Genomic DNA, 23,495 nt, shown 5'->3' on the forward strand with positions numbered 1-23,495 from the left:
TATGGCACAAATTAACCAACCTACAAGCTGGTGAAGCGTGGCTTCTGGGTAAGTGGAGACCTATAGTACATAACAATGTTAAGCTTGATACACAGTGTTCCTGATGTTGTCAATTCTTTTCCATAGGAGACAGTGGATATCCTTGCATGTCCTGGCTGCTCACTCCTTATTTGGCTCCCACACCAGGCCCACAAAGTGCATTTAATTCCGCACTTACAGCCACCAGGCAAGTGGTGGAGCGCTGTATCGGCCTTTTAAAAGGCCGATTCAGATGCCTCCACCGCTCTGGTGGCGAGCTCATGTATTTGCCGGATATGGTGTCAAAAATTGTGGTCCTGTGTGGGATATTTCACAACATCGCCATAAGGAATGGTGTCCCAATGCAGCCAGAGGATGCCTTACCTGAGGATGGCCCCCCCGAGGTTGGTCGGAGGTCAGTATGTGGGGGGGCCATACGCGATGATGTGGTGGCCAGATTTTTCAGGTAAGTTTGAACAAAACAGTGTTTTAACCTAATGTGTTTGTGTTTGTTTGCGAACATCTAATTTTGTTTTCTTTTTTTCAACATCTTCGGTTTGTTCACATAATCTTTGGCACTACAACGCTCACTACTTCATGCTACCCTTACCAAACCTGGATCTGCTCATTTTGGGAATATATTCTGGAACCCATATCGCAACGCCATGTTTGTGGAATCATTTTGGCATGGTCCTTCCTCAAGCAGTTCTTGATTTTTTTTTTTTATTTTTTTTTTATTGGTTATGTGTTGTATTTGAGATTCTCACTGTGTGTTTTTTTTGTGAGTGACCACTTTGATTTCTCAGTTATGCTGTGAATAAATGTTTGGAGAGTTAAATGTTCTTCCTTTTTTTGGACGTTACCAGCAAGTTTAACCAGGTTAACACACCTTACATTTGACTAAGGGGTAATCCAGTACTGACGCCAGTTGAGCAAAAATGAAATATGTTTTCAGGTTCCCAACCCACACCAAAAGGAAGCCTGTCCAATCATTTGGCTTTGTAAGATTCGCCTAAGCAGCTTGCCCACCAACTAGGAACCTGTAAAATGTAGAAATATCTAATTGCCACTACACACAAAAAGGGAAATGACATTGTTACTGTTATGTGTTTCTTGAGGGTGTTCTACATACAAATACAAAACCCAATCTAATTTTTAAAAAATGCAAAACCTTGCAGGAACAGTCTACTTATGTCAGGGTTAACTATCTTTGGTTTTGAAAAAACGAATGAGGCAGAACGTATATTAGAAATAAACAATTTATTTTGAAAAAGATAAAAACAAAAAAAAACTACTGCCGAAGGATGCCAGACAGCCGGTCAAGGGCCACAAGCACCCCAATTACATTTTGGCGCATGTGTGCCACACAATCTTCGACCTCTTGCCGACGCCTCTGTTCCTCTGTGGGTGAGAAAAGTGTGTGGATTAATCAAACAATAGGGAATCCACATTAAAAAAACAAAAACACAACGAAATCACTCCAAAACCAAAATTAAAAAAAAAAGGGGTGCTGCAAAAATTACAAGGCCTATGTAGAAATACCCACAGGTGTGATATGTGTATGTTGAAATCAGCAGGAAGAGGTAAAGGCAAACTGCTAAATCACCAAAAAAGAACCCAAAAATCACGAATAAAGGAACGACACATGATTACATACAAACAGTTTGTGGTTAAAAAAAACGCAAAAGAAAAACATACCGGTAGCCAAAACGGCAGATCCCGAAGTCCCTCCATCTTCATCCTCGAAGGAGCCTTCATTCCCCAAAGAACGGGGCGGGGTTATCACGCACTCCGGGGAGGGGGTAATTGGAAGAGGGGTGGTTGGTGGAGAGGGGGAAGGGGGACGGAGGGGAAGGAGGCCCGACAGTTCCGGGAGAGGGTCTTGGAAGGCTTGGGAGGAGGGGGGAATAGGGGAATTATTTGGGGTGGAGTGTTGGCTGGGGGTGGGTGAGAGTGGGCGGGACCGCCGTCTGGCCGGACGGTGACGGCGTAGTCTTGCCTGTCCCCCTAAAAGATGTCAAACAAATTGTGGTTAGTTTCTGGCCAAATCCTGCCCAAATAACATTTTAAAATCACCCACCACCAACAAAAAACATGCAAATATGAGTAGAATGAATATATCAGAAATAGAGGGAAAACATGGTCATGCAGATATGAGGAGAATGAATAAATAGGACAGACATAAAAACATGCACATGCAGATATGATGAGAATGAAAAAATAGGACAGACATGAAAACATGCACACGCAGTTTGCCCCACAAAGACAAACATGAAAACCACAATACATAACACTTACTTTCCACTATCTGTATGCGAAAGCATGCCAGCAAGCGGGGCATTCGCCGTTGCAGGTCAGACCACCTGCGCTCCAGCTGGCCGATGTTGCGGCGTTAGCCGAAGGAGCGCAGGCGGGCCCGTGCCTCCGCATACGCGGAGCGCTTCTGCCGGTTGGTGATGGGTGGAGGCTGGCTGGTGATACGCCGATCCATCACCTCCGTTAGCACCAGCAGCTCGCGCCTGGTGAATGCGGAGGCTCTCATGATGGCAATGGTGTTTTTCTTAAAATTCATTTTTGATAAAGTGTGCCAAAAATTTCTGATTGGCTAATGTAGCTTGGAAATTAACAGGAGCAATTTGATTGGTTAGTGTATGAGTCATGTGTTCGACAGGGCCAGAAATCTCTGGAGAGTTATGATAGGCTTGATGCAGTGACATGCGTAAGCAGATTTAAATAAAGAAATGAACCCCGGAAAATATGCGGGGATCCACAGCAATAGAACAATTGTCTCATTGTGGCTAACATGTTTTTTGAGCAATAAAAGCGAATGTTTAAGCCGTACGTATTCTGCGGGTAAACACAAACATGGACAAGAGTAAAGTTTCTTGCATTGTGTTGAAAAAAAAAAACATTAAGCTAATTGATACATTGATTGGCATGATACGATTGATGGAGGTAGGCAGAATAAAGGAGCAGGTAATCGACATCTGACAAGGCCACTTCCTGTTTATACTTGTGCGTGCGTTCCTTTCAAGCCATTTCGGGGATGTACGCTCGCTATTTCGCACGCTCGTTAGTTAGAGGAGGGGTCGTCTGAGTTTGGGGAGGATTTTTAGATGCGATCGAAAATACGAGCGAGCCCTTGAATTTAAATATTTTTGTACGTACGCCTAACGTACGTGCGCCCGCTTGCGAGTGGCTCTGAATGAGGGCCTATGTGGCATTTCTAAGATGAGATAAAAGAAGTCTATCTGGATTATCCTCCTCAGGAACCCAGCCTAATAGATATGAAGAAAAATAATTCTGGAAGAGCTTCCACATGCATCGGATTGTCAGGAAATTGTTATACAGTGACTGAACACATTAAAAGTATTAGGGAATGATACACATTGATATTATGTAAACTGCTGCTTACTGTATAACCCTATACCTCTGATTTGAACACATATTAGTTTTCTATTTTATACAGCAACAATAAATGAGACCATTGGAAAATAAATGAACTATTATATCACAAGCCATTCCGTAACCGGAGCAAGGAGTAATTAGTTGGCCTTTATAGCTTACATATAAAAAGGGTGGTTACACATGGCACCAACTCATCTCTATAAATTAATTAAAATAAAGGGGTTAATTACCAAACCAAGTGCACGATCACAGTGCTCTTATGCTGCATTCAATGGAAGGCATAAATATACATCGGGCTCTCTTTCTCATCAACTCTGGTCCACATTGCCCGAGTCTACTCTCAATTGCGGCGCGAGAAAGGAGGGGACCCGTGTCGAGACCGCACACGGGCACCCCACTTCTCCTAAATTGCCCCTAATAGCAAGTAAATGTGACCTATCATAAAGTAAACAATGTTTGTAATCATTTCTTTTATGCATGCTAAATATTAATATAACATTATGGTAAAGGATCATTTAGCTGAGAACATTCACTTATTCATATAAGATCATTTTACTTTACACTTTTGATTAGAGCATAGTGGGGGCATTGTTGCTGTTGCTAGTTATGGAAAGTTTTTGTCACTGTGTTTATCTCCCTGACCAGATCTCTGCACAGCATTAATATATAACTTGCATATTGTAATTGTAGCTTTATTCCTAAATATATTTGACCTACAAAGGGGCACATGTTCAGTTGAATGTTTTTGCCCCCCAACATTATGCAGAAAAAGACGCTCTCATTAAGCAAATCACTTACACGCTCATTCAATGTGTCCAGCTGAGCGTCACTCTGCAGCAGAATACAGGAAGCCTAGAGAGGCAACTCGACAGTGTTACCGGTAGGCGGCCGCTCGTTCGTTCCGAGCGATGTTTGCACATCTGCGCATGCGTATGGATTGTAATGCGCATGCGCGAACCAGTCAGTGCGGTTCGAAATCATGTGCTCGCAATATAGCGAGTGCCTGCTAATTTGAGTGACAGGATGAGGCGTTTGTGGGTGGTAACAGGGGAAGGTGCTTGAAAACGGGGAGTGGTGATCCGAACGCAGGCGTGCCAAACGGTCAAAACGGGCGTTTTAAGGGTGTGCATAATTAACAAAGCAGCGTCATCGGCCACGTCACTTGGTTGTTTTATAGTCAGAACTGCTCGCAAGATTGCGGTAGGAAAATGCTACCACAAGAATAGCGAGCAGTTCATACGCCTTTCGATGTACTCGATTAATCTAATAAATAGCGGAGATGACGTATGATGCGAGCGGCCAGGGGGCGTCTTTACAAAATAGCGAGCGCATGTTTCGTTCACTCGCTCAGACATAGAGGCGTCAACAGACCGCAAAGAGCGAGCGCTCAGTTTAAATAGCCAGCCCCTTTTTCTGAACGAGCGAGCGCAAATAGCGTCCGGCTCTGAATCAGGCCCACAGTACAACAACCTACAGTGTCAAAAGAGAGAATACTGCCCTGTTTTGACAAGGTTAGTAATGATTGCTAAAGTTGCATTTACTATATAAAGGGGCCTATACGTTATCCTTAAAGGAAGGAGAAAATATACATTTTCAAATACTTTTCTAAAATGTGTTGACCCATTCATTAAACAGGTAACGCCGTTCTGGATACCCTGCTCCTTCCTATGGGGAGGTGTCATGGATTGTGAAGAGGGATCCATTTGAATCCCTCCGCCAGCCATAGGGCTCTTCACGCAAATGCATGAACCCAAGCCCAGGTACATTGTGGCTGATCGCACCACAAATGTGCGCATGCATCGTGCCATGCCATTGCCCGCGACTGCATACACCACGCTATGCTATGGCGTGCACTGCCATCGCTCCATGCATTTCTAAGGAGGTGCGTCCACGTATGCAGTGTGCGTATTTGCTCGCAGGCATGCGTCTCGCGCTACACGTGGCGTGATTCGCCGCGCCATCTGCAACACTAGCTGGACATATCTGTATAAGGAACACGGGGGGATCAGCTGTTTCCATGCTCCTCTGTTTTAGTATCCACCACTGCTACTTGCTACAAGTTGGACACTAAATTAGAACTGTCGGGTCCCAGAGCTTGTACAATAGATCCCAAAATGAAATAAAATAAAAAGACAAATGCAAATGTAAATAAATTATATACTGTAATCAGTTGTTCTCATCTATAAAAATTAAATGTGAATCTTCTTTCCGGCCACAGTTCAAATATAAATATCAATTAAACAATGAGAAACACAGAGCAGCAGCTGTATATAATAGCCGCTAACGATATTAGGGCCTGATTCGGAGACGGGAGGTAATGCGATCACAGTTGCGATTTCATATGGAAAGCAGCAGTGAAGATATGCTAATGGTCTCAAAGATCGCCCGAGCATAGGGACGCCAACTGCCACCTTCTTATGTGCGTACGATGTCGCTTACCTGCATAAATATCAGTAACATCGATGTACATTGAGCGGCCATCAGGTCTGGCCAGCCACAGACTCGGCAGCTCTCCTGACACACAGAGGGCTCTCATGCTGCACAGGAGATTGCAAGGGCTAATTTATGCACGCCCATAAAAACGGCATTCAAACTGTCAGACACACCTGCATTTTTCTGACCATGCTCTGTTACCATCCCCAAATGCTGACAACCTGTCACTCACTTGGCGATGTATTACTCCATGCATCTGTAATTGCAGTGTGGTCTCTGCGCATGCGCAGTCCGGCTTATACGCAAGCGCAATGGCAAACAATCGCTCAGCATTGTGTAATTCTCTGAATGAGGCCCTGAGTACGTTCAGCAACCATTCAGAAGCTGTCATATGTGCGTAACCAATCAGTAGCAGTCATATGTGTGCAACCAATCAGAAGCTGTCATATGTGCGTAACCAATCAGTAGCAGTCATATGTGTGCAACCAATCAGAAGCTGTCATATTTATGCAACCAACCAGAAGCAGTCAGATAGTGCATCTGATGATTAGCATCATAATTGCATCTCATTGCACCCGATACAGGGGCTGATTCTGACGTAAACCCTAATTACAGAATCAGCCCTTCCCCTGATGCACAGGCGTGTGTCTAAATGTGCAAGGACTGGGATGACTACTTTGAGCGTTGTTATATGCTGTAATACTGCCAGGTGCATCCTCAGATGCAACCATTGAACGCGGCATCGAACCAAGGGCATGATTCAGAGCCGCTTGCTCTGACAGAGCACTCGCTCTGAATCAGGGCTGGGCTTTTTTTTTTTTAGAGCGGCATCTTGGCAGCTTGCATAGCTGTGGGTATCCACCCACAACTATAGCGAGCGGCCATGATGATGGTCGCGATGGTCAAAACTTGTGATGTCAGTGGGGCCGCCCCCAAATGGCAGGCATTCTCATGGGAATGCCTCTATTTGGGCAGCCACCCCCCGGCCCGTCCACCAAAGGGAGCGAGCTGTCACTCAACATTGACAGCTCGACCCCTTTGGTGCAAGACCCGGAGCGACAGGTCTCGTGCATTCGTACGACGGAGCCGGCTCTGTCGTGTGCATGCGCTGTGGGCCATCATCGACCCGGTTGCGAGCGCTCATCGCTTGCGACCGGGTCTGAATCAGGTCCCAAGTCCCAGCCCCATAGTAGGTGCACAGCCTCCATGAGAGTATGGTGCCCAATGGTAGCAATTAAGCATTTGAAGGCCTTATTTATCAACAAGTTTTATCATTCACAATGAGTGATGAAACTCATTGTATATGATAAATGGTGCTCAAGCCAATCAACTTCCAACTGTCATTTTTCAAACAGATGACAGTTAGGAGCTGATTGGCTGGAGCACCATTATCATGCACCTATGTGCACACTAGGGATGTGCACTGACCCCCGTGTTTTGGTTTGGGATCTGTATCTCCTTGTGTTTTGATCTGGATTTGGTTTTGCCAAAACCACCCCTTGCGTGTTTTGGTTTTGGTTTTGCAGGAATTTAAAAAATATATTTTACTCATTCACATCAGTCCTTGCCCCAGAAGAATCCTTGAGCGCTATGCCTGCTGCTGCTGCTGGGAGTGAATTTTCATCCCAGAAGGGGACCATGAAGATTACTAGTAGTACTTTAAAAACAATTGACTGTTAAACAATCCTTTGCAAGGTGGAGCAAGTATGATAGCAGTCACACAGTTGCATAGCGAATCACTGATGCCATAATATCTATGCATCCAATATCCGCCAATAATTGAGTGGGTTTTAGACAGTAAATTGAGGTCCTGTGTGCCTGCTACCAAATCCCATCAAGATTCCACTTCAATAGAAAAGCAATTCCCAACCTGTAGAGGGACATTAAAAAAACTTAATTAGTGGCCTCCAAAATGCCATTGTACACACTGTCCACTTAACCACAGATATATGAATAAGCTGAACAGAGCAAACACAAGATTTAAGATATAAGATTTAAGTCATACGTTGTATTCTTCTTCCCAATGAACACAGATCTGAATAGATTCAAAGAGCTGTTGGTGAGCAAATTGTCAGCTCAAGTGGCACGTGATGCAGCGATGGCTTCTCCTTCAGTTTCTCCAGTAAGTGCATCTGCCAAGAAAAAGCTAAACTTTCCCAAAAGACCCACTGGTGATGCAGATGAGTCAACACAAAACACAAAAACTTTTGGATGGATGCACTGCAGATGACGTAACAGGGAGGAGATTCCTAGATGGTTAAGGTTCCTACCTTTACTTACTCTGGCTTAACAAAGGCTAGAGATGCTTGACAATTGTTGTCCTGATTTGGGTGAAATAATTCTACACATAAGAAGTGGATTTTTTTGTCTTGTGCCCTGGCATGACAATGGGCTTTTCCTTATCATGGGCAATAACTGTTTCTTCCACTGGTGCCTGATTTACACAAACAACATCCTCATCAACAACATCCTTATTAGCGTCAGCTACACAAATATCCTGCTCATCCTGGTGCACTTCAATCATCTTTGATTTCTATGTCAGCATGTTTACTTGGACTTACATCATCATAAGAAGCAGAACCACCAGTCATAAATAATGGCCAAGGCCTTAGCCTTTTCTTGCCACTTCATGTGGTGAAAGGCATATTGACAATTTTATGTCTCTCTGCAGCTAACTTTCCCTTTGATGTTTTTTTATTTATAACTGTAAAAGATTGGTTCTTGATTTTAGATGCCCTGACTTAAGCCCTGTATGTCTTTGGGCATTGGCTTTAGTAGATTATATACATTATGGATCAGTATCATCATGACCGGTGGTACTGACAGCAGCTACAGCACTAGTATGTGGTTCCTGCTCTCCTCTCAACTAATCGTTCTCCATATTAACAAATATGAATGAAGTGGGTTACAGCACACACGTTAATTTGTACCAATTTTACACTGCGGTATCAATGACTTACAGTGTCACAAGATTTTTTATGAATAAGAAAAGAATAACACACTGCGCTACCACTTAGTGTCACCAGATTATTTATGAAAAAGAATAACACACTGCACTACCACTTACAGTGATGTCATTATGTTTTATATATAACAAATGTTATTTAGCACTTTGTTGTGGTCTTGTAGTCGGTTTGTAGATTAATCATTTATTCATGATTGAGGAAAGAAGTGAAAAGTTGAATATTATACTGCACTACCACTTAGTGTCACAATATTTTTTATGAATAAGAATAAAAAACTGTGCTACAACTTATTGTGTCACAATACGAGGACAATAAACTGTTGTCTGGCCGGCAGTGTCACCAAACAATAATAGCGCAGCTAAGTTGCTAATGCACACACACAAAAAAAGCACTTCTATTTTTTTGGACACTAGGGAAGAGCACCCCTGAATGAGGGAGCAGCTCCTTTATTAACAACACAGAAGACAGCACCCCTTTTTTATGGACAACAAAGCACCCCTGCTGATTGCGTACAGACCACTTGCAGAGTCACCAATACGTGGACGATAAACTGTGGCAGTGTCAATAATAGCGCAGCCAAGTTGCTAATGCACACACACAAAAAAAGTACTTTTATTTTTCTTAACACTGGGGAAGAGCACCCCTATTTGACAGAGCACCTCCCCTTGACAACACAGCACCCCTTTATGGACTGCAGCCCTAGCCTGATGAACCAGACTCCAACACAGCTGCAGCCACAGATAATTGACAGGAACAGTGACACTGCAGCTGCAGCACCCACTGAAGGATGCCCCCCATTATATACTGTAGCCTAAGCCCCTTTATGGACAACACAGCAGCCTTCAGGTCAAGACCCCGACTGGACTCACACACTGAGTGACTGACAGTGACTAGCTTCTCTCACCACAGCCAGAGTGAAAATGGCGCCGATCACGGGGACTTTTAAATAATCCAAAACCCGTGAGAATCCGACAGTGGAAGGATGACGCGTTTTGCCTAATTTTCGGAACTGAGTCAGGTGGGAAAACTCGAGCTGGACTCGGATCTTACCTCGGAACACTAAGTTCGGGTGGGTAGAGTTCTCGGAGAACTGGACCTGCTCATCTGTAGTGCTCACTAGAGATTTTTGGTTCCTTTCTCCAGAAATCCGAATCCACCTGAATTTTGTCAATCCGAAAAGATCCGAGTCGCACTTCTGATCTTCTAAAGAGATCTGTACAGATCCATGCCACAGTTCTAATCTCCTAAAAAGATTCGGACAGGTCCGAGTGAGGTTCTGATCTTCCCATGGTTTGGAATAAGGGATTTTAATTCTGGATTTCGGGTGTTGGAATGCAAAAAGTTACATAATTTTAGCTGTTTTTAAAAACCTTTTATAATTTTTTTTTTTTTGAAAACCCAGATGCAAAACCAAAACATTTGAGGATGATTTCGCAAAACCAAAACCAAAACATGAAGATGAATCCAGATCCAAAACCAAAACCATAATACGGGGGTCTCTAGTGCATACACACATATAAGTTTATACTGTATATCACTCAACTTCTTCAACATCGGCAGAGTGAGCAGCTCAGAATGAGGTCCACGCCTCCTTTTTGAGGTATTTACATCTGCGTCCAGAGTTTCTCATTAGTTCCGCCCATTGTTCACCCTATCCACTAAAGTACAAAACATCTTGGGTGCACTACATAGATTATACTGGTGGCATAAGCAACATGGAAATATGATTACACTTTGGGAATTTACACTATACAAACCAAAAGATACCCACAGAAACATTGGTTCATGGATAGTTCATCACTACTATGAGTATCATGTGAGATGGCCATCTTGGGCGCACTATGACAGTTACAATTGGTAGGATAAATGCTTCTTGGACATATGGGTCATCAAATAAACATCAATACAAATTGGGGGAAATACAAAATATAACATAAGTTTAGCTTACATCAAAAAATAAGATGTGTAGTACAAATATCTTGCACAGTATAAACAATATGAGAGAGAAAGAGAGAGAGAGAGAGACAAAGATATAGAGAGAGCATAGAACCAATGTATTGTCTACTTTTCATCTCATACATACCCTTGGCAGTACATTTAGGATTATTGCATAGATAATACATCTATTATCTTGAGAACCAAGGTCGAACTGCTGCACAGCTCGGGTCTTCCTAAGATATATTCAAAAACATTCATAATTCTGCCATTATAAGAAAAAGGTATTTAATCAACGTGACCCTTACCAGTACTTTAACCCTTACAGTTCTAGTCATGCCTCAGTTGTCACGCTTATTACAGCCCACAAAATTGTCTACTGGATCCATTGCAGTTAAGGTTCTATCACATGGTGACAGTATGTTACAGTATAAACTGGAGATATTAGTGATTATCTGGACCAATAGTTACATTTTTGGAATACTTAATGCCATTTATTTTTTACCAAGTATTAGTCAACAAAATGTTGTTTATTAAGGAATTTTATGACTGTGAAAAAAAATGTATTTGTTAACCACTTGCCTGGCACTAAGGCATGAGATGCAACAGCAGCTAGGAGAGCGTTACCTGACCATGTCGCATATCATGCATTATTGCTGTCCTGCTGTGTCCCCCTTGTGTAATAGACTAAATCCGTTCTGCATATGTGCAGAAGGGATTTCCTCCTCCTTCTCAGGATCCCCTGGGAGCGAGGCAATGGTCTGTGACCACCGACAACACTCCCCAAATCACGCCCCAGAATGCCGTGCGAACAGCACTCCGGGGCGCATGCACCTAAAGTGACAGTACAGGAAGGAGAACTTAGTTCCCCTCGAGCACCGGTAGGCTGACAATGTGCAGAGATCAGCTAAAGCAGGGGGAAATGATGATCAGTTCCCCCTATACCACGCTCAGCTGCGCTCTGAATAAAGGAGGTCAGGGGATGGGGCTAGATATGGGGGGCTCATGGAGGGGTATCAATTGGCACTAGGGGAGAGGGGGGTCAGATAAATATTCCAATATTTTTTTTTGTCTGGGAGATATATATACAGTACATATATATATATATATATATATATATATATATATATATATATATATATATATATTAGGGGTGTGCACCGGCCACCCTTCCATGTTTTGGGTTCTGGGTTTTGTGTTTTGGATCTGTATTTTTTTTTTAAAAAGCATAAAAACAGCTAAAATCACAGAATTTGTAGGTTTTTCTGCTCCTATGCTATTATTAACCTCAATAACCTTAATTTCCACTCATTTCCAGTCTATTCTGAACACATCACACCTCACAATAGTGTTTTTATATCCAAAAGGTTGCACCGAGGTAGCTGGATGACTATGCTAAGCGACATGAGTGGGCGGCACAAACACGTGACCCATCTAGGCGTGATACTGCAGTGGCAGACAGGATGGCAGTTTGAAAAACTAGGCCCCAAACTGTACATAATGCAAAGAAAAAAAAGAGGTGCAAGATGGAATTGTCCTTGGGCCCTCCCACCCACCCTTATGTTGTATAAACAGGACATGCACACTTTAACAAACCAATCATTTCAGCGCCAGGGTCTGCCACGCAACTGTGGCTGAAATGATTGGTTCGTTTGGGCCCCCACAAAACAAGCTGGCAATTAATCTGTCCCTGCACAAACTGGCTCTACGGAGGCAAGATGTCATCCTCATCCTCCTCATCCACCGATTCCTCACCGTCTTCAGTGTTGTGTACATCCTCATCCTCACAGAGTATTAACTCGTCCCCACTGGAATCCACCACCACAGGTCCCTCTGTACGTTCTGGAGGCTGGTCTCCCTGGAAGAGCTGATAATTCATTTTGATGAACATCATCTTCTCCACATTCTGTGGAAGCAACCTCCTATGCCTTTTTTTGACAAGGTTCCCGGCTGCACTAAACACTCTTTCGGAGTACACACTGGAGGGGGGGCAACTCAGGTAAAATAGAGCCAGTTTGTACAGGGGCCTCCAAATTGCCTCTTTTTCCTGCCAGTACAGGTATGGACTGTCTGACATGCCTACTTGGATGCTGTCACCGATGTAATCCTCCACCATTCTGTCAATGGTGACAGTATCATATGCAGTGACAGTAGACATGTCAGAAATTGTTGCCAGGTCCTTCAGTCCGGACCAGATGTCCAAACTTGGTCCTGCCTGCCCTGCATCACCGCCAGCGGGTTGCTTAGGATACCTAAGTTTTTTCCTGGCAGCCCCAGTTGCGGGAGAAAATGAAGAAGGAGCTGTTGACGTGTCACGTTCCGCTTCAGCTGACAGTGTTTTCACCAGCAGGTCTTTGCACCTCTGCAGGCTTGTGTAGGCCGGAAAGAGAGACACCAAATAGGCTTTAAACCTAGGATTGAGCACGGTGGCCAAAATGTAGTGGTCTGATTTCAACAGATTGACCACCCTGGAATCCTGGCAAAGCGAATGAAGGGCTTCATCCACAAGTCCCACATGCTGAGCGGAATCGCTCCGTCTTAGCTCCTCCTTCACTTTCTCCAGCTGTTTCTGCAAAAGCCTGATGAAGGGAATGACCTGACTCAAGCTGGCAGTGTCTGAACTGACTTCACGTGTGGCAAGTTCGAAGGGCTGGAGAACCTTGCACAACGCGGAAATCATTCTCCACTGCGCTTGAGTCAGGTGCATACCCCCTCCTTTGCCTATGTCATAGGTGGATGTATAGGCTTGAATGGCCTTTTGCTGCTCCTCCATCCTCTGAAGCATATAGAGGGTTGAGTTCCATCGCGTCACAACCTCTTGCTTCAGGTGATGGCGGGGCAAGTTCAAGAGTGTTTGCTGGCGCTCCAGTCTTTGGCACACAGTCGCTGAATGGCGAAAGTGGCCAGAAATTTTTCGGGCCACCCAAAGCATCTCCTGCACGCCCCTGTCGCTTTTCAGAAAATTCTGCACCACCAAGTTTATTGTGTGAGCAAAACATGGGACGTGCTGGAATTTGCCCAGATGTAATGCCCGCACAATATTGGTGGCGTTGTCAGATATCACAAATCCCCAGGAGAGTCTTAGTGGGGTAAGCCACTGGGCGATGATTTCCCTCAGTTTCTCTAAGAGGTTGTCGGCGGTGTGCCTCTTACTGAAACCGGTGATACACAGCGTAGCCTGCCTTGGAACGAGCTGGTGTTTCTGAGATGCTGCTACTGGTGACGCTGCTGCTGTTGCTGCGTAAGGTGATACATCTACCCAGTGGGCTGTCACAGTCATATAGTCCTTAGTCTGCCCTGTTCCACTTGTCCACATGTCCGTGGTTAAGTGGACATTGGGTACAACAGCATTTTTCAGGACACTGAGGACACTTTTTCTGACGTTTCTGTACAGTCTCGGTATCGCCTGCCTAGTGAAGTGGAATCTAGACGGGATTTGGAACCGGGGACACACTACCTCCATCAATTGAATAAATCACACTGCACTAATGGCGGATACCGGATGCACGTCTAACACCAACATAACAGTCAAGGCCTCAGTTATACGTTTTGCTTCAGGATGACTGCTGTCGTACTTCATCCTCCTCGCTAAGGACTGTTGGAGGGTCAATTGTTTAGTAAAAGTAGTGGTGTTCCTACTTCCTCTCTGGGATGATGAACGACTCCCAGCAGCAGCAACAGCAGCAGCGGCAGCAGGAGGCGTAGCAATGCTGGATCCTCCGGAGGAATCCCGGATAGGAGAGTCAGTCATGCCAGTGACATGGCCTGCAGGACTACTTCCGATCCTGACTAAGGAGGAAATTGACGAGGAGGGAGTTGACGGTGTGGTTTGCAGGTGCTTGGATACAACAGGACAACGGTATTTAGGTGTCCCTGGACTGCTTACGGTCTTAGCTAAAGTTTCTGAACTTGACAGTAACTTTTTATGAATGCGCTTTAGGTGCCGTATAAGGGAGGATGTTCCTAGGTGGTTAACGTCCCTACCCCTACTTATTTCACCTTTACATATGGTACATATGGCAAGACAGTTGTTGTCCGGATTTGGATAGAAATATTGCCAGACCAAAGAAGTGGAATGTTTGGTCTTCTGCCCAGGCATGACCGTGATGGGCTTTTTCATCCCACGGAGAACAACTGTCTCCCCCGGAACCTGATTTAAACAAACCACATCACCATCAGAATCCTCCTCGCCAACTTCCTCCTCAGCGCCAGCTACACCAGTATCCTCATCCTGTTGTACTTAAACAGTGACATCTTCAATTTGCATATCAGCAAGTGGACTGTGGGTGCTCCTTTCAGCACTTGCAGGGGGCGTGCAAATGGTGGAAAGAGCCACCTCTTCCCGTCCAGTGCTGGGAAGGTCAGGCATCGCAACCACCACCACACTTGGACTCTCCTTGGGGATTTGTGATATCTTCTTAGAAAGCACAGTTCTTCACTGTGCTTTTGCCAGCTTAACTCTTTTAATTTTTTTAGTGGGAGGAGGGCTTCCAACGTCATGTGAAACTGAACCACTAGTCATGAACATAGGGATCGACCTTAGCCGTTCCTTGCCACTCCGTGTCGTAAATGGCATATTGGCAAGTTTACGTTTCTCTTCAGATGATTTAAATGTTTTTTTCAAGGTCATTTTCCTGAACTTTGTCATTTGGGATTGTATGTGCCCTCTACTATGACATTGGGCATCGGCCTTGGCAGACGACGTTGATGGCATGTTATCGTCTATGTCATGACTAGTGGCAGCAGCTTCAGCACTAGGAGGAAGTGGTTCTTGAACTTTCCCTATTTTATTTTTATCGGAGAAAGTTTGGTCCTCCATTTATGTTATATTGTTATATACGTGCGGCTAAGGCGCACACAAACACAGAAAATAATTTTTTATTTTTGGTGGAGACTAGTGCACTTTGTGGGTTACACCACCCTTTAAGAAATGAGCCAGCCGGCCCTTTACTTATGGGACACAGGCGCACGCTTGGCGCTGCTACTTTGTTGATGTACGTGCAGCCACAGTGCACACAATTCACAAACACAGAAATATATTTTTTTATTTTGTTTGGAGTGCCCTTTTGGGGTTATAGCATCCTTTAGTGGTCAATCCAGCCGGCCCTTTATTTATGACACAGGCGCACGCTTGGCACTACTTTGTTGATGCACGTGCGGCTACTGCATACACACAATTCACAAACACAGAAAATATTCTTTTATTTGGTTTGGAGTGCCCTTTGGGGGTTACTGCACCCTTTAGCGGTCAATCCAGCCGGCCCTTTATTTATGACACAGGCGCACGCTTGGCACTACTTTGTTGATGCATGTGCGGCTACTGCGCACACAATTCACAAACACAGAAAATATTTTTTTATTTGGTTTGGAGTGCCCTTTGGGGATTACAGCACTCTTTAGCGGTCAATCCAGCTGGCACTTTATTTATGGGACACAGGCGCATGCTTGGCACTACTTTGTTGATGCACGTGCGGCTACTGCGCACACAATTCACAAACACAGAAAATATTTTTTTTATTTGATTTGGAGTGTAAATTGGGGACCCATTGTCCCTGGGGGTGAGGGTGGGGGCTCTGCCACAAGGATACATTGCTACTAGGGGTTGGGGGTTAATATTGCTGGGGATTCTTTTACACTGAGGTGCTATGGACACAGAGGTTGGAGGGGTGCATAACACCCCCTAAGTATAGATTTTTAAAATAAAATATGTAAATATAGTATTAAAAATACTCTTCAAACTTAATTAACATTTTTTTTAAAAGACAATTTTTGATAAAAAAAAATTCTCAGTAAACTGGTTAAATTTGCTTTTTTTATAGAATGTTTTATTCAAGAGCAATAACAAGATGTGAAATAAACACAATTTTGTTCATAAAAAATATTTAAAAAAAAACATTTGTTCTGAACATTTGTTTCAGCTTAATCTTTGGAAATTGGATCGTTAGCTGTAAAATCCTGATGTTTGTAGATGTTTGTAGATGTTTGTAGATGGTTGTAGATATTTGTAGATGTTTGTAGATGGTTGTAGAAAGTTCAGCTTTGCTGAAACGTTGAGTTCATCTCTAACAGTTACAACAAAGACGTTCTGACACCTGTACCATTGAGACAGATTAAAAGGGACACAGGTGTAGAAACACATATACTACAGAAAGCACAGACGGAGCTGAATGATACTGCATGAAGATCTGCGCACATTTTGCACTGAATGTATTTTTGCAGGATGTGAAAACTCTTAGGATACAGTATATTTTATAATGTTATTGATGATTGACAAGTTGAAAACTGAATCTTGACTGTTGCTGTACAAAAAGTTAATCTTCACTATTTTCAAACACATAGACATATACTGTATATATCTTTGCATATTTTTTTGGTGTGCAGGCTACCGATCATATCTGGTCTGGACCGGTTATAATTTTCAGTGCCTTATACTCTTCCTGATATTGTTTGCAGTGTATGCATTATACAGTATATATATATTGTGACACAGTTAGGTTAGGGGGTCCCTCTCCTTTCACACACAGCAGCTGGGAAACAGTTCTCCAGACTGGATGCAAGTACAAGCTGGTTGGCGCCAGTCTTTATTGTACAATGTCAGAAACAACATAAAGAAAACATAAACAAAAATCCTAGCCCTGTTGGGGCACTAACTTCACAGGTAGTTCCCTCACTACCAGAACCTGGCAGGGCCTATAGCCCTCACCAGCATCAAGGGCACAGCACAACACTTACAGTTAGGTTTTCAAGTGTCTCTGAGCAAACTCCCTGTCTGCTCTCCCAGGTGAGACAATCAGCCCTCAACACACTAGGCTTATCTTGGCCACTCTCAGGTGGAAACCCTAACAAGCCTGTTACCAGGCTGCGAGAACCAAAACCTGGAGTGGCCGTGGGTGGAGCCCTCCCTCTCCTCTCACCCACAACCCCCAGGTCCCAAACCGGCTTTTCAAAAAGCCAAAACTCAAGCCTGCTACACTGCAGACTTTCTCCTGGGGGCTGCAGACTTTCTCCTGGGGGTTAAAACACATAAGACAGGAATCTGGGACAAATGTACCTGCCACCGACCACTTTACCAATGATCCTATCACATACCCCCCCCCTCTGTTTCGACCTGTGGGGCGGAACAATTGAAGCCCCCAAACAATGAATGCGTGACAACGCGTCAGCATTGGCCAGCTGGCTTCCTGGCCTGTGTTTCACTGAAAATTTAAAAGTTTGTAACGCCAAGAACCATCTCGTAATTCTCGCATTACTGTCTTTATTTTCGGACATCCACTTCAAAGGGGCATGGTCAGTGATCAATTTGAACTTTCTTCCAACGAAGTAGTGCCTGAGAGCCTCTAACGCCCACTTTATGGCCAACGCCTCCTTCTCCACTGTGGCATAGTTTCTCTCATGTACATTCAACTTTCTGCTAAGATAGAAAATAGGGTGTTCCTCACCCTCCTTGTTCTGGGACAGGACCGCCCCTATACCTACTTCTGATGCATCGGTTTGTACTATGAATTCCCTGTCAAAATTAGGAGTCATCAGGACTGGTTGGGAACACAACGCTACTTTCAACTCCTGAAACGCTTTCTCCGCCTCAGGACTCCATTCTACCATGACTTTTTGTTTGCCTTTGGTCAGGTCAGTCAGTGGGACTGCCATGGTGGCAAAGTTGGGTATAAACCTCCTGTAGTACCCCGTAATTCCCAAGAAGGCTCTCACCTGCTTCTTATTCAGAGGCCGTGGCCAGTTTTGTATGGCATCAACTTTATTGAGCTGAGGCTTTATCAGGCCTCTGCCAATGGTGTATCCCAGATATTTTACTTCCTCCATGCCTAGACAACACTTTTTTGGGTTGGCTGTCAAACCTGCCTTATAGATGGAGTCCAAAACTGCTTGTACCCTGGGTAAGTGAGACTGCCATTCAGGACTATGAATGACCACGTCATCCAGATAAGCAGCCGCATACCGTCTATGGGGCCTTAGAATCCTGTCAATCATTCTTTGGAAGGTAGCAGGTGCCCCATGTAGCCCGAAGGGCAACATCTTGTACTGAAAAAGCCCTCTGGTGCTGAAAAAGCTGTCTTTTGTTTGGCGCTCTCGGTTAACGGTACTTGCCAATACCCTTTGGTTAGGTCAAGAGTGGTTAAATACCTTGCCGTCCCTAGTCTCTCAATCAATTCATCCACTCTTGGCATCGGGTAGGCATCGAATTTTGAAACACTGTTCAACTTTCGGAAGTCATTGCAGAAACGCACACTCCCGTCGGGCTTTGGAATCAACACAATGGGACTTGAACATTCACTATGTGATTCTTCAATAACCCCTAACTCTAGCATATTTTTAATTTCTTTCGACACTGATTCTCTTTGTGCTTCTGGCAACCTATAGGGCTTTAGATTAACTTTAACCCCTGGGTCAGAGATGATGTCATGTTTTATGACCGAGGTTTTCCCAGGTACGTCAGAGAACAGCACCCTATTTCTGATCAGAAACTCCTTGACCTCTTTTTGTTGAATTGCCGACAGGGTTTTTGCCACTGTCACTTCGGGAACTAAGGGCCCTGGATTTACAGGAGGGGCTCGGACGGCTGACAGTGCCGTTCTATCTTTCCAGGGCTTTAACAGATTTATATGGTATATCTGTTCCGGATTTCTTTTCCCCGGCTGGTAAACTTTGTAATTGACCTGCCCCACTCTTTCTAAGATTTCAAAGGGCCCTTGCCATTTAGCCAAAAGTTTATTTTCCACAGTGGGAACCAATACTAACACTCTGTCCCCATGAGCAAAGCTGCGTAAACGAGCATTGCGGTTGTATACCCTCTGCTGTGCCTGTTGAGCCTGTTCCAGGTGCTCTCTCACTATCGGCACTACCGCAGCAATTCTCTCCTGCATTTGAGAAACATACTCAATCACGGTTTTGAAAGGACTAGACTGCCCCTCCCATGTCTCTTTGGCAATGTCTAGTAAAGCCCTTGGGTGTCTACCATACAACAAGTCGAAGGGTGAAAACCCGGTGGAGGACTGGGGAACTTCTCTTATGGCCAACAATAAATACAGCAATAAGTAATCCCAATCCCTACCATCCTTGTCGACCTCTTTCCTAAGCATGTGTTTTAACGTCTTGTTAAACCTCTCAACCAGCCCATCGGTTTGGGGGTGATAAACCGAAGTTCTTAACTGTTCAATTTTGAACAGGCGACATAACTCTTTCATGACTTTTCACATAAACGGTGTACCCTGGTCAGTTAGTATCTCCTTGGGTATACCCAGCCTGCTAAAGACATGAACTAGCTCTCTGGCAATGGTCTTGATTGACGTATTGCGCAACGGGATCGCTTCCGGGTACCTGGTAGCGTAATCCATTATGACCAGAATATACTGGTGTCCCCTGGCAGACTTCATTAAGGGTCCAACCAAATCCATCGCTATTCTTTCAAACGGCACCTCTATAATAGGCAATGGAACTAGTGGACCCTTAAAATGTGGCCTGGGAGCATGATACTGACACTCAGGGCAGGATGCGCAAAAGTCAGACACCTCTTTATGAAGCCCGGGCAAGAAAAACCTCTGCATTATTCGCTCAGTGGTTTTCTCTACCCCTAGATGGCCTGCCGTTATATGACCATGGGCCAAATCCAACACTGTTCTTCTGTAGGCTTTGGGAACTATTAGTTGTTCCACAATATCTTCCCCCTTCTTAGTCACCTGATATAACAAATCCTGACACATTGCCATGTGGGGATAGGACAAAGGACTATCAGGGTCTGCAGGTTTACCATCAACTACTTTTACATTCTCCCTGGCTTTTACCAAAGTAGGGTCATTCAACTGCTCCACGGCAAAGACCTCTCTTCTGACCTCTAAATCAGGCAGATGATCACCTGGCCCAACAACACTTCCCACCTCAATGGGAGGCACATCAGTTGGTGGGCCACCGTCACGTTCCGCATTCTCTAGTTTGCCAACCATAGTAGAAAAAGGGAATAACTCTGACTCAGAAGAAACTCCCACCTTCACTACATCGACAACCTTCTCAAATGGATCGGGGTTGTTCACCTCTGGAACAAAACTGCTTTCCCACAACTTCCAGAAGTGAGCAAAGTCTCTCCCCAATATTGCATCGTACACCAGACCATGCACCAAACCCACAGAAACTATAGCAGAGCCACATGGTGTCTCAATGTTCACCTCGGCTGTAACATAATATCGAGTATCCCCATGTATGCAGGTCACACCAACAGTTTTCCCTGTATGCCTCAAGGGGTTCACCAGCTCAGCTTTTATAAGTGTCACCAAGCTACCAGAGTCTAACAGTGCCTCTACTCGGTTGCCATCTACAGTGAGTACACACATGTGCTTATCTGTCTCAGCCTGCCGGTAAGCCGTCTGTGCAAAGAAAGACCCCCTGCGGTAGACATGAGCAGTATCACATTGCATAGGTTCAGTTGTAAGTGAACAATTAGCGGCAATATGGCCGAAGCCACCACATCGGAAACACTGAGTCATATTAATGTCTAGTTGTTTATGGGGCAAGAACCTTCCTGGCCTGGCAGGCCTGTCTCCAGGTTCTACACCCTCAGTCTTAGGTACATTCCACCGCCCAGCACCCTTCTCCCCTGGAACAGTCTTACCAGTGTCTGTGGGAGTTCGCCGGTGCGCCATCGAGGCTCGGTGGGGCATACTCATCAGCTCCTCAGCCGCCACGTACCTCTCCACCAGCTCGACCAACTGGTCCGCGGACTTAGGGTCTGCATGGCTCACCCACTTGCGCAGAGTCGCAGGTAATGATTCCAGGTACCGGTCCATCATGACCCTTTCCACGATCTGTGGTCCCATCAGCATCTTGGGCTGTAGCCATTTTGAGGACAGATGGACGAGGTCATGCATCTGAGAACGTGGAGCCTTGTCCATATGGAACTCCCAGCGGTGGACCCGTTGGGCACAAACAAAGGTGGTGACTCCCAAGCAAGTTAGGATCTCCTGTTTTAGTTTTTTATAGTCCTTGGCATCAGCCAGGCATAAGTCGAAATAGGCCTTTTGTAGCTTCCCAGACAAAAAAGGGGCCACCAGACTTGCCCACTGCTCCTTGGGCCAACTCTCCCTTTTGGCCATTCTTTCAAATGCGGCGAGATAGGCCCCAACATCATCGCCCGAAGTCATCTTTTGGAGGAAGTGACTGGCTCGTACGGAGTGAGTGGTGGCGGGAGGACCAGTAGCAACATCTCTGGGCCGGGCGACCAGGTGCTGTACCACCTCTTTTATGGCCTGGCTGTTTTCCGCTAAGGCCTGGAGGGTTTCCTCAATGGCGACCTGTTGTTGCCTCTGGGCTGTCTCCAAGGCCAACAGTTGCACCCTGGTGGATTCCTGCTGAGCCCAGGTAGGTTCCTGCTGAAGTTTGTTCGTCTCCTGCTGAAGTTTGTTTGTCTCCTGCTGAGCTGCTGTAGCTTGGAGCAAGGCCTTAATAATGTCCTCCATTTTGTCCTGGGGTGTAGGTTGGAAGCTGAACCTTGCCTCTCTGAGCATTGGCTGATGCCTCCTCTATGGGACTCCAAGGACACAGTGTTATTTCCACACTCACAAATTGGGTGTCTGTCCCTTTAATTTTTAAACGGAAAGTTTTCCTCTTGCTGCAACTTCAGTGTGTGTGGTTGCCCGCATTCTCCACCATATTGTGACACAGTTAGGTTAGGGGGTCCCTCTCCTGGGTAGAGGACTCCTTCCTTTCACACACAGCAGCTGGGAAACAGTACGCCAGACTGGATGCAAGTACAAGCTGGTCGGCGCCAGTCTTTATTGTACAATGTCAGAAACAACATAAAGAAAACATAAACAAAAATCCTAGCCCTGTCGGGGCACTAACATCACAGGTAGTTCCCTCACTACCAGAACCTGGCAGGGCCTAATGCCCTCACCAGCAACAAGGGCACAGCACAACACTTACAGTTAGGTTTTGAAGTGTCTCTGAGCAAACTCCCTGTCTGCTCTCCCAGGTGAGACAATCAGCCCTCAACACACTAGGCTTATCTTGGCCACTCTCAGGTGGAAACCCTAACAAGCCTGTTACCAGGCTGCAGAACCAAAACCTGGAGTAGCCGTGGGTGGAGCCCTCCCTTTCCTCTCACCCACAACCCCCAGGTCCCAAACCGGCTTTTCAAAAAGCCGAAACTCAAGCCTGCTACACTGCAGACTTTCTCCTGGGGGTTTAAAACACATAAGACAGGAATCTGGGACAAATGTACCTGCCACCGACCACTTTACCAATGTTCCTATCACAATATATATATATATATACATATATATATATAGAAAGGTTAGAATGGCGGCACTCGGCTTCTTGAAAATGCAACAAGGTAATCTTTATTATAATGTTGGAATAAAGATTACCTTGTTGCATTTTCAAGAAGCCGAGTGCCGCCATTCTTACTTGTCTATTTAGGGGTTTTCACTCAATGGAGGGCACTGGTGCAAAGAGTTGCTTTGGGGATTGTGCAGTGTTTTTATATATATATATATATATATATATATATATATATACTAAAGGTGAAATGGATGGCACTCTGACAAACACACATCAAATGAAGACACTGGCAGTGTCTTCAGTTGATGTGTGTTTGTCAGAGTGCCATCCATTTCACCTTTAGTATTTTCTTTGGGAAAGGCACCTGACCGCGCTGTCTATACACCTGAGTGCCGGATTTCCTTGGATTGTATATATATATATATATATATATGTATATATATGTATATA

Source organism: Taudactylus pleione, unplaced genomic scaffold (assembly GCF_031769625.1).
Source record: "Taudactylus pleione unplaced genomic scaffold, aTauple2 ptg000174l, whole genome shotgun sequence".
NCBI lineage: Eukaryota > Metazoa > Chordata > Amphibia > Anura > Myobatrachidae > Taudactylus > Taudactylus pleione.